A 13,640-nucleotide genomic window follows, 5' to 3' on the forward strand; every position below is an offset into this window, starting at 1 on the left:
ATACCTCCAATTACTATGGCAAACAACAAACCCCCCATTTTATATTAACATCATAATAAAAAATGGGGACCCTTTAAATTTTTAGTTTTGAATTTCCATTATTTTTTCTTTAATAAACTCAAGAAAAGTCCATAATTTTATCAATAAATTGATATATTGAACCTAGGGCTTAGTTTTATATATTTTTTAATAAAATTAAATAATAATGCCCATGGCCAAAACCTCCAAAACCAAGCATAATTCAAATAAACCTAAATTTTGGGCTTTTGTACGTTAATAAGTCTTTATTTAAATTAAACCACACTCCTTATCTCTTTGCTTGACACATTTACCAAAGGTTTTTCCTTGGGCCATTAAAAATTCATTCCATTTCAATCCATCTGGGATCCACCTTCTTGGATTACTCAACACTTTATGTGGGCTCCCATTTTGCCATATCACATGACTTGCAACTATTTTATTTGTTCTTCGCACTTTCCACCTTACACGTCTTCTCGATCCTCCTTCCCTAGAGGTTACATATGATTCATTCATTTGAAAGCACCAGGACAGCTAACCAACAAGACAACTCATCCTTTCACCTCAGTCTTTGGTCTCAGTCGCACTTCTCCCTTCACTTTAATATTGGGTCTTGAGCCTTTCCTTTCCGCATATTCCCACTCCAATGCATGAAATCCTTATTCCTTTTGTGCTTTTCCTCCCTGGATGACTCAACTCATGTACATAGAGCTTGCATGACCCCTTATTAGAACATGTATATCCCCACTACACATCATCTCACAGTCCTGTCATCTTGGTGTTACCTTAAGAGCGCCTCCTCTCCTACTTATAGGATTTAGCGTCTCGGATGATATAAGGAACCACATCCATTTCCAACTCATTTTTTTGCCTAATTAAACGGTGCTACCTATCATCCTTTAACAACCGTCACCCTGTTACGGATAATTGGAAAGTGCTCCTATATTAAAGTTTTGTACTTACCACATGTTCATCAACTTTTTCATGCCAATTTTTAATGCGTTTTTTATTGATTCAAGTTGTATTAAGTTTTCGAGTTATATGCATTTACTAGCTCAAAACCATCTAATATTGGTTTTCTTTGTTACAGCCCATCATTGTATAAATCCATGTACCAACTTTAAAAATGGTGAATCTAAAGAAGAAAACACCTCCATAGAAACCAACTGGGTTGTTTTGAGAGAATATTGATGAGAAGTTGTCAAATACATTTATTTTCTCCAATACCGTATGTATGAGGGATTCCAGCATTGCACTTTGGAATGCTATGTATGAGATACTCAAGGAAGAATTGTTAGTGGGGTATTTTGAAAGGCCAACAATGGTGACTGCATACCAATGTGGCAATAAAACTTTTGAAATGATGAACAAAGATGTTGCAAAGTCCCACCTTCAAAAGATTGATATACATCACAACATTCTCCCTTACATAGATATGATTCATTGGATGGTGGAGAATGTCGACATAACTAAGAGGCAGTTCATCACGTCACGGGGAACAATCATTGGTTCCTTCAAGCCACAACATATTTATGGTATGTACCATTTTCTTGAGCCACATTTAGTATAAAATTCCCAATTTGTTGAAATATTCCTAAAAAAAGAATATGAGGGTAAAGAAAAAGAACGTCCCATCTTGATTAAAGAGTGGAGAAGTGACCCAAATAAGCACAAGGAAGAGTCCTCTGGCCTGTATTCCGTTCAATCATTAACTCCTCTTTATTGCTACCTCACATGCAGGATCTATTGGTTGTTCACCTATCAAAATGTCTCCAAATTTCCTAAGGAATGGGTCCCTCTCATTTATAGCGTTGCCGATAGGTTTATTTTAATTGGGCCCAAATTATGTTTGATAATCTAGCTAAACAAATTCTTCATTTCCACTCTAAACAAACAACTGCTTGCAACCTGCGTTTTTACATGTTTTCTTATGTTATGGATGCTATTTGTTTCTCTTTATAATTTCCATCTATTGACTATAAATGGACGCTTTCAAAACAACTTCCCATACAAATTTACCATAGAATATTATGGGAAGATAACTATTTCAATCATTTTTATCACATGTATCATCTTCGTATGATTCCCATTTACCAAATTATTTTTATTCAAAGATTCCTATAATGTCTACGACTACCATGAATCATTTGTCGAGAATTGGGGTCTGGTTTGTCGAAGAGATTTTTACTTACATTATGGTTTGGGAAACCAATAATAATCCTTATGCTTTTCCCTTTTATGTTCTAGACAAACTTTTATACAAAGAAGTTTCATATCAAATTGTCAAAACTAGTATAACCCTTGAGTTAAATAAATCCTCTAAGAATCTTTGGAAACAATTCCCTTTGTAGATTGGTTTGTTCACCCTTCATAATTATATGCATGTCGAAAAGGAAATTTTACCTTTATATGAGGTAAAACTAGCCACACCACATGATCCTTCCAAATTGGTTGATAATATAGCTACTAATGCACATATTAAAAACAATATTCATGAGGTCAACCAATATGATAATATATTTTATGGAGCTTCTGCTTATGCATTTGTCTGTAATAAAGAAAATCACTTGTCCCCATACAACTATCAAAATCTTTTAGTTTTCAAAGATACTAGAAGGTCTACCTTACCTCTACATTTTCTCAAGTTACTTGAAGGAGATTTCATAACAGAAAATGCTACCAGTTCTTCGACATAGGTCACTCCTTCGACTACCACTCTGGCTCAAATTTCTTCTACATATTATTGAGAGCAAACATATTGAATAAATCCATTCATAAATGATATCGTCGAAGACTGGTAGGAATTTGTGGAGATCACTTAAACACCATTTCAATAGAGAAATAAGCAACATTTCCTGAAACATATAATTTTCACAACATTACACATCAATCAGTGAATGTTTCTCCTAATTCTTCAAAATTTTCTCTTACACAATTAGGTAACATTACCAAAACACCTATCAACACTCACCCTAATGTGGAAATAATTCTAGTATCTCCAACCATTGTAGTTCAATGAAATTTGAGGAGATTCCACCAATAGAAGTATTCTACAATCTTCAACATAAATCCATTATGAGGAAGAGAAGGTAAAAAAGAAAGGTTGTCGATACACAAGCCTCAACGACAGGAACTACTTTACAACCTTCCTCATTATAAATAGTCTGGAAAGAAGCATCAACATCTCCTCAATAATATATTGAGAAATTAACTCAATATGTAGGAGCATATGGTACTTCTAGTGTAGACACAAAAACCTAAGTCAAAGAATTTACTAAGGAGAAAGATGAAAAAATACAATAGTTAGAGCAACTATCTTCACAATTTCAAGCAAAATTGTAGGTACATGTCACCTTGGTTAAATATTAGTATGAGTTTAAACTTAAATAGAGAGATGATATGATAAATGAGCTACAACAAAAGATAAAGCAAATAGAGGCAAGTTCTTTAGATCTTGTCAAGTTCAAGCATGAAGATAATGAGTTAAACCAACAACAACTCCTCTGCAACAAGTTAAGTTTGATATAGGCTCAAAACAAGTTGGTTGATTCATTGGTTGATGAAGTTGTTGATATTGGAAGCCAGTATTTTGATACCAAGCGTAAGCTCGGTGAACTTTTGAAATGGAAACAAGACCCTAAAATGTTCTATCCAAAATTTCCAAAAATGAATTAAGTGCAAAAGTCCACACCACTCCACACTTGGAAGGATAAGATACATTTGGTTATGAGACTAGTAAATGATGCTACGAGGATTTCAAATTCAGTTGATCAATCTATCACCCACCCACTCAAGGAATCCAATATGTTATCAAGTGATGAAAAGAGGATTTCTCAAGGAAGTATGTATTAAGACAAGAGTGGAAAAGTAATATGGAAAAATGTAGTAAAATGATCGAGAAATTGTCAAAAGTATATTTTGAGTTAACATGAGACATTTTAATTAAACCACACGGTTACCTTTCAATAACAAAATTTATTATTCAACTGGAAACTCAAATACTACCACCTTTGAAAGCTCATGTCTTTAGCTATCAAATTAATATTAATCCTAATTCTCCTCTCGAGCTAGCACTACTTCTATAAGTTTATCAACATTTGCAAGTGCCCACTGGCTCGACATTTTCAGTGGTTCCTCTGAATTGATTATTTTATTTCAAATTGTAATTAATGTCTATATTATTCTAAGTTGTTTCACTTTAGTTGAGAGAATATCAGACTATTGAGTATTCCCTCTATTGTTTTGAAAAACTCTTTAAATGTCTCTTGAGCTCAAGCTTAAGAATTCTGAAGTTTTGCAAGAATAATTTTGTTACACTGTTGCACTCTGTCTTTTTTTAATATATGTTGAACCACTTGTTGATTCTAGATCTATGAAGAGTGAAGCTTAATTGGTAATTTTATCATCTTTGTTTTACTTTGCTTTAGAATTGGAATCTTATCTTATGATTTGTCGCTTATGCTTATGATTAAACAACTGAAACATTGTCACTTCTGATATATTCCTATTATAAGTATAAGAGAAAGAAGAATTATATGTGAATGTTTTATGAAATTAATTCAATTAACTATTTGGTTGAATTACTTTATCTTCATGTTTTTTTAATTAGTGAAAGAGCTTGAAGATCTATATTTTCAGTTATTAGTTATATTTATTTTTCACATATAAAAGTATTAGCACCCAGGTTATTAAGTAGTTGTTAATATATATATCATAGTTTCATATACACACACACACACACATTATCAATTCATTCCCATTTCTTCTCTATACCTTTCACTCTTTCTAAGTCTCCATCCACTGGAGTAACCTCTGTACAAGTAACTGGACCCAATTCAAAACCTGTCAGAACAACCAATCCAAAAAGAAAAGAGTCTAATTTGGGGTTCTCACTGAGTGATCTCCTAAATGTTGATGAGCACAATTTTTTTCAACAACACCATCATATTTCAATTTAGACAAAGATTCCAGTTCTTTTTTGGGCATGCTTTCAATAGGTCTACATGAACTAAAAGCATGATCCAAAGTAACAATAATTATAGGATCTCTGATTAATTTAAATATTTTAAATTAATATTATCTATTTGTGGCCCTCCTTCTAGCATCAAGAATTTTGATGGCCAAAAATGACCTCATCAACGTTTGGGAAACCACCTGGTCAAAGCCCCAATTAGACTTTTTTTTGTGTGGATTGGTGGTTCCAACTAGGTTTAAATGGGTGCAGTTACCATATTCCTAAAACTAATCTATGATAATGTTAATTTTATATAAACTAATCTATATATACAAATCTTAGTCTAACATTATGCTTTTCCTGTGAAAATATGATATTTCTTGTTGTCATCAGTAGGCCAAGGGAAAAGACAAGTTTTCTCGTAGCATGCTTCCAAGGGGTAGCATGAGGGCTAGATATGCCACATGAAAATTTCCTTCTATGAAAGGATACTTTCCATAATATATTTGGAAATGCAGATGCAATTCTAATTTACCATGCAAGTATCAAACAAAATATACTCTATCTTGATTAGGAAAAGGAATAGTCCTTGTCCTTCTCAAGAGAAAGATATAAAAGGGGGAAGGACGACAATTGAATTTAACGTTGAGATGTGATAACAAATTATAAAAATAGTTCATATAATTTTTCATAGGTCAAACATATATGCAACGAAATGATATCAATAAATAGCTATTAAGACATTGCATGCATATACTTAAATTCAAATATTAACAAAGGGATTCGATATTGAATTTGTTATCATATTAAAGAAGTAGTTCTTATCACACAATAACAATTTATACAAAATAAGATTGTGGTTCGCAAATAAGTAGTTATTAATAAATGACAAGAATATCTCTTGAAACCCAGTATCCAACACTAATTAGAACCTATTCAACCATACAAAGATAGCTTTAAAAAACATCAATAACATAAAATAAATGAGATCAACAATAGTGTTCACATCAATTATTCATATACTAATTGGAATACAATCAAATCATAATTTAGTAATAATGAAAGAAACAACAACAATCATGCAAATATAATATAATAGTGCATAAAAAATGAAGACTTATTATTAACTCTAAATATTTGCTCTTGCACTGTCCTACGAATCTAGAAATCATTGAGGCAACAACCTTACAGCAGTGCAAAATTCTCTTCCTCTCAAAGATATGAACTCCACAATTCTACACAATAATACTCCCTATGACAATAGTGAAATCCAAGGTTTCTCTCTAAATATGTTTGCCCTTTTATAGGATGTAGAATAGGTTCCTTGTTTACAACAGTGTAATCAATTCCCTTCCTACAATATATGGATCGGGAACCCCCTTTTCCTTCATTTGTGTGTGACACTTTATAATGGTACATGGCAATATTTAGTAAACCTATTTTAAGCATTTTCCCAAAATTGATTCTTAAAACATTCCACCAAAAAGGACGATTTGATTTTTTTCTTTTGCTCCAATGAGTTCCATGTGCTAATACCATTCCTTAAGTGGGCCTAATTGTTAAGAGCATGTGTTTCCTCCCAAGAGGTTACGAGTTCAAAACCAGAGGGGGGTAGAGTATGTATGCCTTTGTACACATATCAGACAAATTTCTTCGTGGAGGTGGGTCCCTTGTCCCACAAACAAAGGAGTCTCATACACCAATTTGGTGTCTCACTTGGCCATGACCTTAAAATTAGATAATAATAATAATAATAATAATAATTGAGATCTGAGCAATGCTTGTGTAGTTCAAGTTATTCACATCCATCATTAACTGAATAATTGGATGAATTTGGGTTGCCAATTGAAATAGCCTACCCAAAAGTATCATTCATAAGTATGACATAGGTTGATGCAAATCGTTGATGGAAATTCTGCGCATTAGGCATGTATTGACACATTTTTTTCAAATATTTTTGGAGTTTTTTACTTCCTTTGAAAAAGTGATAATATTATAATTATGCACATTTCGAAAGGAAAATGCACACTTTTCATAATCTCTTTCAATTTTTATCTCGTATGGTAATCGATACTTTGTTTAACAAAATCAATTCCTTGAGAAGCATCCTCTACTTAGTTCTATTGACTGGTATGTGTTCTCTTATTCTAGTGAAATTTCACATGCTAAGATTCTGCCTTGAGATCTTGGATCATGCTTGAATGGTTTGAATGGTTCACCTACAACGTTAAAATTCGATTCATATCAATAAATTTATGCCAATTTTTAAACAAAAACCATAAAATCATGCATCTAATGCAGCTAATCAAACTAATAAGTGAACATAGCAATTGAATGGTTCAAACTATTATCACTCCTTCGGATCTCCAAGGCTGAGAAAGAGTCCAGCTAAGGTAACCACAGACCAATCTTTTAGCTTGGTAGCTAGCCCTACCAAGCCGGAGAGGGCTGTCTCCAAAGGATCATAGCCAAGAGGGCTTGATAGTTTAGGGTTTTAGGCCAGATGTATAGTGCAGAGGGTTGTTTGATTTGATTTGGTTGGGTAGTTGCAAGGATGAGTGATTTAGGTCAGAGGGACTAGGTCAGGGCAAATGAGATATGATTGCAGTCATTCAAAGGGGCAAGGTAGCTATGAATCTTAACACTTAAAAGGTGATTTGATGAGATGGCTTAAGACTGATGAGGAGTTAGGAAGAGCATAAGAGATTTATTCTTCCTAAACTGAAGAAAAGTGGACAAAGTATGATAAATTTCCCAAAATAGAGCATGAGCAAGCATGTATTCTACTTATCAACTTGAAAATTACCATATAACAAACACGAAATGGTTTATGAACTGATAAAACATTCATACAAATGATCACAAAGAAGAAACAATGCTAAAAATTCATGCCACATGTATCCCAAAAAATTAGCTTCAACTCATCTATTGAAACTGGCCAAAATCTGATACAATAGTCTATGATCACTAGTACAGCATCCCAATGAATCCAACCTATGAAATGACTAAGAAAATACATAATATATGCATCAAAACAACTCATCCTAGTCTCGTGGGTCGAATCCATGAGTGGAGGAGCAGTTGCAAGAAAAATTGAACTGATAGCTAGAGTGTAGGGTGGTCAAAGTGACTTATCCCTAACTCTAGTAAATTGATTCATTACATGCCATGTAGGCCATTTGACTAATGTATTTACCCTAGATAACACTAAAAAACATAATAATTATATCATCTCGATCAATTACATGAGTAAAACATCAATTCCCCTTAGGTGAAAGTGAGTTTAGAGTGAAACAGTGAAAAATGTAGAAGGTTGTCAAATGCACCCTTGAATTGTCAAACGCACCCTTGAACTGTCAAATGCGCCCTTTTAGTCTGAAACACGTCCTTGAACTTCAGGGCTACTTTTGGATGCCTTCCCGGTGTCCAAATTTGCTCCAAGACAGCTCGTTGGAAATCCCTTCAAGTCTACTTTCCAAATATGCCTTTATTTTTCCATTTGGAGGTCATTTGCCCTATCAAAATTCTCACAAGACTGGTAAACATGTAGCAACCAGGCCAAGAAAGAGGCATAAAGGTGGTTTTTTTTTTATGGGTTTTGACCCTTTTAGCTGACTAGTTTTCCTCCATATTCTTAGAAAATTCTTAGGGTACATGTCCTCCTCACTTTGAATCCAAAACTTCTAACCATTTTCTCATTGGATTCTCCAAAAAAGAGCACAACGTCCAAGGTGCTGCATGTTTGACCTTTTTTCTGTCAAGAGCGCCTTCACAGTGTCAAACACGCCCTCCAACTTCAGAGCTACTTTTGGGTGCCTTACCGGTGTCAAAATTGAGTCCAGGATAGCTCATTGGAAATATTATCCTGGCTAGTTTCCAGATATACCTTTATTTTTACAAATGGACTTGATTTGACCCTCAAAAAAATGGATTCTCCTAATACTGGTCAAAAGTGCAGAATGAGGGTGCAAAAAGGAAGTGTTCTCTTGCAGGAAAATTTTGGAGGACATCCTCAACTCCAAATTGAACTCATGATAGCTCATTGGAACTATATTTTTGTCTCGTTATCATTTGATGCATTAAGGAAGTCATTTGAACAATAAATCTAGGAGAAAATTGGATTTTCCCAAGGTCACTCCAGAAATGCAGAAAACCTCTTGTAGCAAATGTAATTTTGAAATTTCTCCAAAACAATAACACCTGTGTAAAAATTGAAGGTGGTTTTTCATCCCTGGCCTATGATGGACAAAAAACTCTCTCACTTTTGCCAAATTCATCCCTATTTGGTCTGAAACATAGTTTGAATAAAACTGACCCTATGTGTGGCAAATGATTTGTCCCTCGGAATGACTTCTTGAAAAATGATGGAGACATGATGTCTATGAGTTGGAATGGTCTCATACTTGATAAAATGACCTAACTTATGACTCCTCTACTTAGATGTCTCTGATTCCATAGCCAACCCTAGCTCAATGGGAGAGGAAGTTGGGGTTTAGTGCTTGTGGAAAATGATGATTTGGACACCCTTGGGAAAAGACAACTCTGTTTGGAATTCACTTAACTTTTTGAAACATTACCCTTTCACTTGACTATTTCCTTTGACAAATTGATCTTTTGATGGTCTTTGAGAACTCTTTGAATTTGACTTTTCTTTAATGAAGTTGGCATATAGAGATTGAGTTGGTAGCTTAGGAACAATACTTATTACATATAGTGAACATAAAATTACATGATGAAATAATAATTTCTCTTTACAGATCATCTTGACATGGTGAAGAGATGTTATTTGATCACCCTTTACTTTCAAGTCTTATGCAATGGAATGGAGTTTTATTGGAACCTTGGAAACCCTAATGACCTAATGAAACCTTGAAAAACCCTAAAAGACCTAATGAGACCTTGAAGGACTGAATTTCAAGATGACATGACTGATGTGATGGCATGATGTCATTAAATTTATGGACAATGGATACTTAGCAAGGTTGAAATGAGCTAGCAAGGGGTAAATTTTTAAAAGGAGTAAAGGAAACCCTAATTCAACCTTTAGTGACCAAATTTTTCCATGACGACCTAGTGGAATGACAAAAATTTCAGAATGGGACCCTAATATGATATGAAAAGAGGATTTTTGATCATTGATGGCAGTATGAAAACACTGACACTAACAAAAGCTATAGGTGTCATTTATTTTCTTGGTGAAAAAATCTTGGGTATAGATTAAAATCTTAACACTTTTCCTCAATGAAGAAAAATATATAGATTTTTGTGAGTGGTGAGTTAACACTATATCTTGGATCCATTCCACCAGCACAAAGATTTGCAAGAAAATATGCTATTTGGAAATTTGTAGGTCATGTATGGATGCAAGAGCTTGGTGGAATTTATGGGTAAGTCAAATATTGGAAAAAAAAATGCATGAGATCCAAGTGTTTCGCGTGATGCACACAATTACTCACTGCTTTGTCTTTAGTAGTGTAGTAATGAAAACTTTTGTTTTACATTTTAGTTTGCCAGTGCATATTCCAATGTGTTATTGCACTTTGTCCAAGGTTTATTCTTTTATTACGTTTCAAGTTATGCACCAATTATTTTTTTAGGTCTCCATCTAGATTTTGGGGTTTTAATGTTCTATGTCCCTCTTATGTATTGAATTTTTCATGTTGGAATCTTCAACATCAAAAGAAGTAAACCCACTTTCATGCATATCGCATATTTTGAAGATATTTTTACATTTATTAACTTTCTTGGACTCCTTACACATATGTTTTTGATAGTGTTGGATGTTGCCAATATTGTAAGGGGTCATCCCAATGTGAAGTTCCAATTAGACCCCACAATGTTTGGCGTAAGAGTCCCATTCAGTCATACTGTCTGGCCACCATTGGAAAGGTTTAAAGGTATGCCTTGGTTACAATTCAACACAAAAAAACAAAACACCACTTTCGGACAGTAATAATGTGATTTTTGTGAGACACCCAATGTAAGTTGTGCAAGGGAGACTTCCACAAATGGTGAGGGAAACAAGCCACTGGTTAGAAAAGTAATAGTACTATACTAAGGGGTAGTTGGGGAGAAAGAGAAAGGCTTATTGAGTACCTGTAGATTAGTCCACATGATAAACAAAAATCATTTAGGCATAACAAAACTCATTCAATATTAACCATATCTAAGCAATGAATTAGTTCATCAACTTAGTATGTGATTATAATAAACATATACCATAAACATAATCAGAATAGTCCAACTGCATCTATGATACATGAATGAAGAAGTGTCGGCTCATTGAGATTCTGATTAAAAGTGCAAGATCCCAAGTATACGTTACATATATGAAACACTATATCCAATAATAGAACATGAAGCCATAACTTGCTTCTCTAAATAATGATCTATCTCCTATGTCTTATAAGAGAAGTGAAGGCTAGACCTCTAAAATCTAAGCCTTCTAAAAAGTCATTGTACTTGAGTTCCGAGGAGCTATTTATAATAAGTAACAATGACCCTTGAGCTTCCTCATGAATCTTTGACTTCTATGACTATTGATATTCTATACACGATTCGTTACATTCCATTGTGTGGCCATTAAAATTCCATATGTGTCCTTTGGACTTCATTATATAACATTTATTACATAAGATAAATTACAAATGAAATGACAACTATATAAGGAAAAAATATAATGGGATAAAGACTCATCAAATGGATAAGTCATTTTATTCTACATGGATTTCATTTGTAATGTATTTGTGCCAAGATATGAACTCTATGGAGATGTCTTTTACATGAACTGGAAAGTCCCCATTGTAGCGCATCATAACCTCTAGTGCCTTTGTCAATATGTTCTTGGAGTTTCGTTGTACATTATTCCAACTAAAGTGCTCAGAACTAATTGGAACCTAAACGACCGGATAGAGCTCGTCTTCCTGATTCCGGCGCCGCAAACGGTTCAAAAAACGGTCGTCGTATGAGAAAGTTATGCCAAAAATAAGAATTGCCTAATAACATTGGAATTTTGAATTTTTTCAAAAACAAATTTTAAAAAAGAATATTCCACAGAATATTCCTTGGAATATTCTGAAGAATATTCTTTTTGGCCAGTGAATCAAAAGCTGCCACGTGGCAGGCCTGGAGGGCGCCACGTGGCCTAAGGATGACATCAGCAAAGGTTGTTTTGGGCGCATGTTCAAAATTTTGGTTGAAGCGTGGTTTGAACCCACGACCTCCCACGGGAGAATGCAATGCTTTACCGTTGGGCCAAACAAGCGGTTGTTGTTATATGAGCCAGATAAACCTTTTTTGAAGTTTAAAATGACTTTGGACGGGGCTCGAAGGGGGCCAGCCCCCATACCATGCGACCAGGGCCCGGAACCTAGGGCTTAAGCCACTAGCCGCCAGCACGCTATTCAATGCAGCTTAACCACCGCCGGAAAATGCTCACATGCAACCGTTACCACAGCAGTTAGACTGGCAGAGTTTTTGGTGGAGCGCCAAATTTGGGCGGTCCCGCCATTATTGGCGGAGCTATCTAGAGTTAACTAAAGTTAGCTGGAGTTTTTCTAGGGGCAAACTGGAGAAACTTTAAATGGCCATAACTTTGGCTAGGAAAGGCGGTTTTGGACGAATTTTTTTGATTTTGGGTATTTTGGACCTTCTGAAGCCATAGGCACAGGTTTCACAGCCATCTGAGGTCATTTTTAGGTGTTTTAGCTTCGTGGAAGTTCCAGGAGCCACTAGGGCCAAATTAGTTTGGGAGATGCATTGGGAATTGTGCAGCCATTGAATGTGGAACGAAGGTCATTCCTGAAGGTTTTCAATATTCTGAATCCATTTCTACAGCTCATTTTGCCTTCTGAGGCATTCTTCTCACTGTTTAGCTTCAGGGAAGATTTCAGGGCCACTAGGGCCATTTCAGTGATTGAGCTGTTTGGGGGCTCTGTTCATCCGTTTTTGGTGATTCAAAAGCCTATGTATGTTATTTTTGACCTTCTAAGTCTAATGGCAGAGGTTTCAGAACCAATTGAGGTCATCTTCACCTCAAAATTCTCCATGCAAGTTTAAAGGGCCACCAGGGCCAATTGGGGAAAGTACTGTATAAGGTACAAAATTCACTGTTTAGTGTTTGGGAAAGAGCATGTTTGGCTAATTCCTATCTTCTTATTCTGTATTTACAGTCAGATCTGTCCTTTGAGACACCCATATTCTTGTATTAGCCTTTGTAGCAATTTTAATACAAGAGGACAAGCCTAGTTGGAGAGGTTTGGTCCAGCAGATGTAGCCCAGAGGGGGGGTGAACTGCTTTATCATTTTGATGTCTTTATTTGCTGAAGATGATATGCTAAACAAAACTGATATAAAGTATTAAACAAAAAATAAATATAACTTGCATACACACATAATCACCTGTTCAGCTGCAGAAAGTTACTTGTCTTATTCCGCAAGACCTTAAACTTCAAGTATGTGTATGTCAAAGACTTCTAAGTGTTTACTTTGTTATTTCTTTAGGCAGAGCCTGCAGAGGGCCAGGTAGCCTCTAGAACTCATTCTATTTTTAGAGGTGACATGTCCGATGAATGCCCCTACAGTCTATCTCTGTATAAGAAATAAGAAGTTTATACATTTTTAGAGGTCATTTGGAGTGTCTAGCTCACAATTGAAATTATTGGAAATG

Source organism: Pinus tabuliformis, chromosome 6 (assembly GCF_031772625.1).
Source record: "Pinus tabuliformis cultivar Carrire ecotype Pingquan chromosome 6, CPIR1, whole genome shotgun sequence".
Classification (NCBI taxonomy): domain Eukaryota; kingdom Viridiplantae; phylum Streptophyta; class Pinopsida; order Pinales; family Pinaceae; genus Pinus; species Pinus tabuliformis.